Genomic DNA, 9,929 nt, shown 5'->3' with positions numbered 1-9,929 from the left:
CGGACGATGGCGCAGAGGAGGGAGAGGATGCAGACACCTTTTGACTTGTCCCTCAAAAGAGGAGGACACAATTGGAGTCGATGGAGTAAGGTGTCTCCTCCGCGCCTATGGGACCCACATTGCCGATGACGGTGAAGGATGCAGCCGGGTCGACCTCGGGAGTACCTAGGCAAGGAACGCGACCGGCGACGGGAGCGACAACTCGACCAAGCACGCCACCGACCACTATAGCACAAAGGACAAGCGGTGGAGGGGTCAAGCACTAAGGCCTAGCGACAGTGCTGGATGTAGACGGAGACCAGGAGTCACCCGCACAGCACATGGAGCAAGTACGGCCGAAGAGATGCGCCTTCACCACATCATTCCCCGCTTCCAACATGTAAGTATTTGTAACCTTGATGTAAGCTAGCAATTTGCATCGAATATGATTGCCTTCTGAACTTATCTCAGATGTACTAGCTCAGCGTCCATCGAAAGTCTAGACCAGCTAGCCGGAAGCGGTGTGGCACCGCCAATAAGTGCAGAACAGACTGCTCAGTGGCTGACCATCGAGGAACCCATAGTAGAAAATACATTGGGGCCTCAGCAAACAAACAGTCAGACAACAGTCCTCGAGCAGGGGGTTGAGGGAAGAGCCGAGCCGAGCATGAGTGCTCCGAGCGCTAAACCTGCTGAGGGCAACACCTCAGCGTTAAGGGTAACAGAATAGACCGAGGAGCAGTGGCCGGAGGTGAGAGCATAGACCACATTTGTCGATGCTGTAGCCCGTGGGAAGGCCATGGTGATCGCAGAAGCTGCACCACCTATACAGGGAACGCCATCAACAAGTCAGTTGGAAGCGCCGTCATTTTTAAGCCAACCGGCGAAGCCTGCGGTCTTGACCAGCCAGGCATCGGCGGGGCCATCTTCTTTAGCTCGATCAATGCTAGTGTCCCTAAGACCCTTGCATGATGTCAGGCCTAGCGAGCAGCAGGTGCCGCATGCCCCGACCAGCCAATAGTATAGGCTATAGCTGTGGAAGAAGATGTAGTTGTGTTATTGTAAACTTGGACCTTTTCAGGCAAGCTTGTAATAACGTAACTGTATATCAGCATAAGCTTGTTTGTTTTGTAGAAAACATATTTAAGCTCAGATATCATGTTGGTGTAACTAAGTGAGAACATATTAGCGTTCTATTTAGTTATACCAGTTTAGTCGATACGTCATCCTGAAAGGTTTGTATGGCCCTAGTTTGTCTTGTGGTCAGAGTGTGAGGTGCGTAGCCTGTGCACACGTAGACACACACAAGTCAAACCAGAGAGGACCTGCCAATCACCCATAGCGTAGAGAGCGGATCCCATGCACGCATTGGGAGGAACCGGAGACAGGGCCTGCTCCGAAAACCCAAGAAGGAATGGTGGTCGGTTTTAACTGGTTGAGTTAGAATAACAATAGACTTCGAAGTGACACATTAGAGTGGTCGAAGAAATCATAATAGCTTTATTGAATTAAATCGAAAGTACAAGAGGGGTACATATCTTAGTAGTTAAGCATAGAAATGCCTAAGCTTGTCGATGTGCCATGAATTGGATATGTCTATACCGTCCAGGTGAGCTAACCTGTAAGATGTTGGTCGTGTAACCTCCTTGATCATGATAAGCCCTTCCCATGGGGTTGCGAGTTTGTGGACGCCAGCCTGATTTGTCTTCCACTTTAGGACCAGGTCCCCAACCACGAAGAATCGCTCCTTGATGTTCTTGTTGTAGTACCTGCGCAAAACAGCAAGGTATTTGGCTGTACGTACGTAAGAATCGAGCCGCTTCTCTTCTGCACTATTCACTTCTAGCTCTCGTACTTCATTGGCCTTGTCTTCGTCGAAGTTATCTACCCGTACTGATCTAAAGGCTATATCTACTAGGAGCACTGCCTCAGCGCCATAAACCATAAAGTATGGTGATACACCGGTATTGTGACTGGACTAGGTTCTGAGGCCCCAGACCACGGCTGGTAACTCTTTGAGCCATCTTCTGGGAGCTTTGTCATTTTCTCTGTACATCCTCTTCTTAAGTGCGTCCAAGATCATACCATTTGCCCTCTCAACCTATCCATTAGCTCTAGGGCGCGCCACCGAGACGTATTTTACTACTATGCTCCTTTCATCGTAGAAGTCCCAAAAAGCATTTTCGGTGAACTGAGTACCTAGATCAGTGATGATGCTGTTAGGTATGCTGAAGCGGTGGATGACCTGGTCAATGAACGCAACAGCCTTTTCTAAAGATGCCTTGACCAGGGGCATGTTCTCTATCCACTTAGAAAATTTGTCGATCAGCACAAAGACGCATGTAAATTTCCTAGGGGCCGGTTTGAAAGGCCCGATCATATCCAGTCCCCAGCATGCGAAGGGCCAAGAGACTGGTATTGTCTAAATCTCATGTGCTGGTACGTGGATTCTCTTAGTGAAGAACTGACAACCTTCACAATGGTGGACTAGCTTCTCTGCATCGGCTACGGCTGACAGCCAATAGAACCTTGCTCAGAAAGCCTTGCCAACCAGCGTTCTCGAGGCCGCGTGGTTGCCATAGGAGCCAGAGTGGATTTGGTCCAAGAGATGTTCACCATCCTCCTGGGTTATACACTTCATCAAGATTTCCTTCTTCGCGTTCTTGTGCCACAATTTGCCATCGACGAGCAGATACTGCTTACTACGACGCATCTAGCATTCGTTTTCTGTCCTATCGGTGTAACCGCAACCATTTGTCAGGTACTTGATGAAAGGTATTCTCCAGTCATGCTCCTTAGTGGTCGGGGGGTGGTTCGGTGGTGTTTGACGCCGGAACCGCAGCCACCAATAGCTGGTCTAGAGGCTTGTCGATCGCAGGATCTTCTTCTTTGATAGAAGGCGTGAGCAGGTCTTGAACAAATATGCCATGTGGGACTTTGGCTTAGGATGATCCTAACTTCGACAGCGCATCTGCTACTTGATTTTTGTCCCAGACCACATGTGTGTACTCAATGCCATAGAACTTGCCTTCCAGCTTTCTGATCGATTTGCAGTATGCGTCCATCTTTTCGCTGGTCGTATCCCAGTCCTTGTTGAGTTGGTTGATTACCAGAGCCGATTCTCCATAGACATAGAGATGTTTCACACCGAGCTCGACCGCAATGCGCAGACCATGTAGGCATGCTTCATACTCGGCAGCGTTATTAGACGTTAGGAAATAAATCCTGAGGACATATCAGAGCTGCTCCTTAGATGGTGATACAAAAAGGACTCCTGCTCCTACGCCATCGATGTTGAGAGAGCCATCGAAGTACATCTTCCAATACTCTGTGGGCCCCTAAGAGGCAGGTGTGCTTAAGTCTGTCCACTCGACGATGAAATCGACAAGTGCCTGAGACTTGATTGTAGTACGGCTTGCAAATTCCAAGGAGAAAGGGCATAGCTCCATTGCCCATTTGATGATGCGCCCATTCGCATCCTTGTTGCGAATGATGTCTCCTAGAGGGTACTCGGTCATGACCACCACATGATATCCGTTGAAGTAATGTTTCAACCTTTGGGATGTAATCAGTATGGCGTAGATCAGTTTCTGAATCTGTGGGTACCTAGTCTTAGATTCATTGAGTACCTCACTAATGAAATAGATTGGTCACTGTACCTTGTAGACGTGGCCGGGCTCATCACGCTCGACCACCATGGTAGTGGAGACCACCCAATTAGTTGCCGCAATGTAAAGCAGGAGGGTGTTGTCTTCTCTGGGAGCAGTGAGGACTGGAGGTGATGTAAGGAATTGCTTTAGCTATGTAAAGGCAACGTCTGCTTCCTTCGACCACTCAAACTTCTCGGTTGCTTTGAGAAGCTTGAAAATTGGTAGTCCCTTTTCGCCTAATCTTGATATGAAATGACTAAGGGCAGCCATGCATCCGGTGAGCTTCTAAACATCCTTCACCTTTTTAGGTGGCTTCATGTCCAAGACAACTTTTACCTTCTCTGGGTTAGGGTGTATGCCATCATGACTGACGATGTTGCCGAGCAATATACCAGATGGAACACCAAAGATACACTTCTTTGGGTTTAATTTCCATTGGAATGTGTTAAGAGCTGTAAAGGTATGTTTGAGGTTGTCAACAAGGGTGTATGCTTCCTTGGTTTTAACAACTACATCATCAACATAAGCCTCAACGAGGTCGTCTTTTATCTCATCGATGAGGCAGGCCTATATGGCACGTTGGTAGGTAGCCCCGGCGTTCTCGAGCCCAAACGACATGGTCGTGTAGCAGTAGGTGTCGAAGGGCATGATGAAGGATGTCTTGATCTAGTCATCCTTTTTTAGAGCGATCTGGTGATAACCAGAGTAGCAATCGAGAAAGGAGAGCAACTCACAACTGGCAGTTGAATCTACGACCTCGTCTATGCGAGGTAAGCCAAAGGGGTCTTTAGAGCAGTGTTTGTTGAGATTAGTGTAATCAACACACATTCTCCATTCATTATTCTTTTTGTGTACAAGAACCGGGTTGGCTAACCACTCTGGATGATACACTTCTTTGATAAATTCAGCTACCAAAAGCCATGTAACTTCTACCCTAATAGCCTCCTTTTTGTCGTGAGCGAACCATCGTAGCTTCTGCTTGATAGGTTTGGCCTTGCCATCGACATTTAAGGAGTGCTCGATCAAGTTCCAAGGTACACCAGGCATGTCAGCGGGTTTCCATGCAAACACACTCACGTTGCTCCTCAAGAACCTGATGAGTGCGTCTTCCTATTTAGGATCCAGGTTGGCCTCGATAAGGGCCGTTTTGCTGGGATCACCATCGACCAGCTGGATCTCTTTGTGCTCTTTGGACTTGATGTTCTTGCGTGGGGCCTCGAGCTCTAGGATCTCTAGGTGGTCGGCTAGGGTCTTCTTGGTGTCAAGCGTGGTCTTGGCCATGCGAATAGAGAGGTTGTGAGCCTCTGCTATTTTGAAGTTGTCATCCTCATAGGTGTAAGCTGCATATATGTTGCCCCTGAGAGTTAGAACCCCCTTCTCAGTAGACATCTTGAGCACCAAATACCTGTAATGAGGTATGGCCATGAACTTGGTGAGTGCTGGTCTGCTAAGGATAGCATGGTAGGTGCCTTCAAAGTCAACGACCACAAAGTTGATGTAGTCGGTGCGGAAGTGGTCTGGGATACCAAATTGTACAGGCAGCGTGATCTGCCCGAGAGGTGTGGAGCTCTGTCCGAGGAGAACACCCCAGAATTATGCCTCATATGGCTTGAGATCAGCCTAGGTTATCTTCAAGGCTAGCAAACTATTCTTGAACAATATATTGATGGAACTGCCGCCGTCAATTAGCACTCTGTCGAACTAAACCTTGTTGATACAAGGATCGAGAACCAGAGGAAAACATCCTAGCTTAGGTATTGCAGCCCATTGGTCCTTTCTGCTGAAGGAGATCTCGCGGTGAGACCAAGGAGGGAGCCGTGGATCGGCGATGAGGTTGTCAGCGTTGGCCACATTCAAGCAAGCATGGGCGAGCAGCTTGTGTTCTTGTTTGGTCTCGATGGACACTTTACCCCCAATGATGGTGTGGACGTGATCGGTTAGCTTGATGTACTTGTGATGGGGATCTACGTCTTCATCATCATTGTCCTCGTTATGCTGCTCCCCTACGTCGTTAGGCTTATTGGATGTATCCAGAGCCTGTTGGTGCGTGTAGATAGATTTAAGAACATGGCAATTCTCCATGGTATGGTTTGACTTGGGATGGACCTGGTAGGGTCCTTTCAATGCTTTGGTGTAGTCTTCTTCATAGTTGCGACATCCACCACCTTTTTAACGGTGTTAACCTCGTCGTCGTCTTCCCGAGCACGCTTGCCCTTGTAATCGTCACGGCAATTACGCCGCTGATTACGCTGGTCATGGTGGTCGCAGGAATCATTGCGCTGGTTGCGGCGATCAAAATTGTCGTTCCGACCACGGTTGTCACGGCAGTCATCATGGTGTGGGGGGTGGTCGGAGCGTGGAACCCTTGCTGCTTCTTTGATGATTATCTTTTTAGCATCATCGGCATCCGCATATTTTTTAGCAGTGGCTAGGAGCGCTGTGACTGATTCAGGTCTCTTGTGGAGGAGCTTATCCCTTAGGGCATCGTGAAAGTGGAGACTAGTGATGAAAGCCTCGATTGCCTCATTGTTGGAGATTAACGGGACCTTGATGTGCATCTCTGAGAAGCGTCGAACGTACTCATGCAGTGGCTCATCTTTGCAGATCATATTTGTTGCCGGGTTGCTCGCAAGTAGCAATGAAGTTGTCGATGAATGCTTGCTTGAGCTCTTGCCAAGAATCAACGTAGTTCATCGGCAAGCTGACTAGCCATTGGTGGCCTGCATGGCCGACGGTGACTAGGAAGTAATTAGACATGATGTGCTCGTCAGCCATGGCTATTCTGCACGCGGTTTCATAGAGTATGACCCATAATTCGGGGTTCTTCTTGCCATCGTACTTCTAAAGTTTTTTGAGCTTGAAGTTCTTGGGCCATATGACTTGGCGAAGGTGTGGAGTAAACTGCTTCAAACCTAGAGGGCCGTGGGTAGTATCATATTCCATACGGTGATAGGTTTCGTGGGATGCACGATCGTTGGCTCTTTGGTTAATGCGATCGCACAGATCACGTTCTCCGAGGGAATGGCGGAGATCGTTATTGCCATCACAGTGATCCTGATTGTCACCCTGGTTAACCCTATGACCATGGTTATCACGACAATTGTTGTGGTTGTCTCGGCGGTTGTCGTCCCGGTAGTCGCGGCAGTTGTCGTCCCGATAGTCGCGGCGGTTGTCGTCCCGACCACCATCATGACCACCATTTTTGCCTTGACAGTTGTCTGATGGGTCATTGTTGCATGAGCCACGTTGGTTGGGTGGCTATGAGCGACTTGAGTACTAGCGGCTGTGGCTTGATTCGACTAAGACGGATGGAGCCCGAGCTTGATTTATAATCTCTGCGGTCTAGGCCATAGCAGCCATCAGGTAAGCTTGTATATCATCACAAACTACCTGGATTTCCGGGGTATTGGTAGTCATTGCATTATTGCCATAGCAACAACTACGTTGGCGCTTGGAATCCTGAAGACCTGCTTGTCTCCCACCCTATCAAAGGCATTGTTAAGGTCGCGTGGCTGGACCCTTAAGCGTCGTGCCTCCTCTTCTGCCTCGACTTTGACTTGTCGGCGATTAAACCGATCAATATTGCGTGCTTTGCGTGCTAGCCTTTCTTGTTCTATTTCGCCAACTGCCGGTGGTTCGTTATTACTGACAACATTGATCAAGTCTCCTCGTCTTGGTGGGAAGGATGGGAATTGTGGGAACCCCGGGGCGTGGTCTGGGATATCCAGATCGTATTCAACGCCTTCATTATCATGATGCTGGAGCTTGGTGTGGACAGAGCTATTAGATGCGATACCAGATGGGGAGCTTGAGCCACCCTCTTGAACTATGTGGACCGATCCTTCTTGATACTCCTCAATCTAGACCATGTTGATGAAGTTGCGCAGGCCGTAGGGCTAAGCCCGGTAGTTCTCCATCGAGGTACCAAACATGCATTTTGAAGTTTTTCTTTATAGCTCGGTCGTATGTCCATACCCCTTCATCCCAAGCATGGACCAATTCATCAATCATAGGCTCCATGAACACACCCATATTATTTCCCAGGTGTCCAAGAATTATCCACGACAAGAATATGTTTTGTCGTTGAAAGCATACACCGGGGGGGGGGGAGATTGAGGGGGATAACAAACATGGGCCAACATGTGTATGGGGTAGCCATCATTCCATAAGGATTAAACCCATCTATTGCCAGCACAACACGTACATTATGAGCCTCTTTAGCTTTCTCATGATGAATGCCATCAAAGTGGGTCCATGCTTCACCATCGGATGCATGTACCATCCTGTTAGGATTGTATCGTTTGTCATTTTTGTGCCATGTCATCTATTTTGCGGATTCCTCGGTCATGTATAGCCGTTGGATCCTCGGTATGAACGGAAGGTGTCGTAGGATTATCATGGGAATATCAAGCTGCCTCTTCTGGCCATCACCAGAATCTACCTCTAGGAACCTAGAGGATTTTGGACAGTACTTTGCTTCCACATATTCTTTCCTAAATAGGACACACCCCTTCGGGCAAGCATGTATCTACTCATATGGCATCTTAAGTGCACGAAAGAGTTTCTGTGACTCGTGCATGCTCTTTGACAGAAGGTGACCCTCCAGAAGCAGGCTGCCAATAACTGTCAACATATCATCAAAGGCGTCTCGACTCAGGCTATACTGGGACTTTAACGCCATTATGCGTCCAATGGCATCCAGTTGAGAAACCTTTGTCTGGCCATGAAGGGGGTTCTGTGCCACGGCAAACATGTCATAGAATGCCTTTGCGGTTGCCTCTGGCTCCTCCTCCATACATCCTTCATCAAATTATGCCTCGTGATAGTCATTTAACATGTCTGCTACCCCGGCATCATCATCATAATCCTCGACGCGTGGTCTCACCACCTCCTCTCTCATATGATCGGCTTCACCATGGTAGACCCACTGGGTATAGTCTGCCATAAATTCATTCTTCCAAAGATGTTCCCCCATGACCTTCTTCGTTTGTCTTTTCCTGTTAGCACATTTGCTATAGGGACAACAAATTTTACTCGCTCCTTTAGCAGCCACGCCAAATGCCCATTCCAAGAAAGCATCGGTCTTGTCGATCCATTCATTAGTGACCTGACCCTAACTTGCGCGGCCCATGTACATCCACTCACGGTCCTCCATCCTCTAACATATATAGCGACGAGAAATATAAACATCAATTACATCTCCACGACGTTCCTACTATCTAATAGGTGAGGATATATCATAATCCCACGTGAGGATCTATAGATGAGGTTAGTTTCCATGCTCTACTTCTATTCGAGACAGAATTTCGGCAGCAACTCTCCGCTGTTCTCTAAATACATGTCCTGCTAGGGAGAGTGTGTATCTGGAGAACAAAAGGGAGATGATGCCTAAACTCTGTCTCGGATCGGAGCATACCAAGAAAACTAACCCTATATACGCATCCGCGGGCTATCCAAAAAATGTGGACAATTCAAAACAGATATGGTTTTAGATATGGAAATATCTGTATATTTCCAACCGTATCTCTTTCGAACGGGAGACGCCTAACTGGGTTACGTGATCTACGACCATGATACGAAAAGAGGGGTTATACCTAGGGTGGCGATGGAGTCAGGCTAGCGGGGCCGTGGTGGGTCGGTGCAGTGGTGAGGTGACACGGTGCAGGTAGACCCGCAGCGGCGAGGAAGGCGATTGGGGTCACCGAGGTACTCCAGCTTCGCTCTGACAGGCTATTCTCTGTAAAAAAAGAAACATAAAACTGTCAATACAAAGTTTCAGCAGCACCTCCCCTGGACGGTGAGGTTTCCAAAACCTGCAAGAAAACCAACGACACGATGGCCGGCATACACATATATATGAACGGCACGATGGCCAATATGCACAAGATTATGTAAGGAACACCTAGCAACGTAATCAGGATAAGCAAGGATCAGGGATTACAAATTTAGGATCTATATCCCATTACTAATATATTCAATAAGCTATATTAATTTATGACAAACATCAATCCATGCATCCATAATCAATCCATGCTAAACCTCAGATTTGCAACTATGCACCATAACCAGCGTCCACGAAGGCACCCTAACCAGGACATCTTAATCTATTCATGCATCCACATCCATCAGGCGGAGACGGCATAGGGGCTCACACTGCAGAATGGCGACCGAGATGGCCGGATGCGGGTCGCCGCTGCTGCGGGGCCGCGTCGCACCCCGAGGGCGTTGCTACGGCGCCGCTATAGGAGCGCGCGAGGGCGAAGGCGTCGTTGCTTCGGCGGCCTCCTTCTTCCTCCTCTC

This window comes from Miscanthus floridulus, chromosome 3, assembly GCF_019320115.1.
Source record: "Miscanthus floridulus cultivar M001 chromosome 3, ASM1932011v1, whole genome shotgun sequence".
NCBI lineage: Eukaryota > Viridiplantae > Streptophyta > Magnoliopsida > Poales > Poaceae > Miscanthus > Miscanthus floridulus.
The sequence above is the reverse complement of the archived record's forward strand: the minus strand, read 5'-3'. Positions refer to the sequence as shown.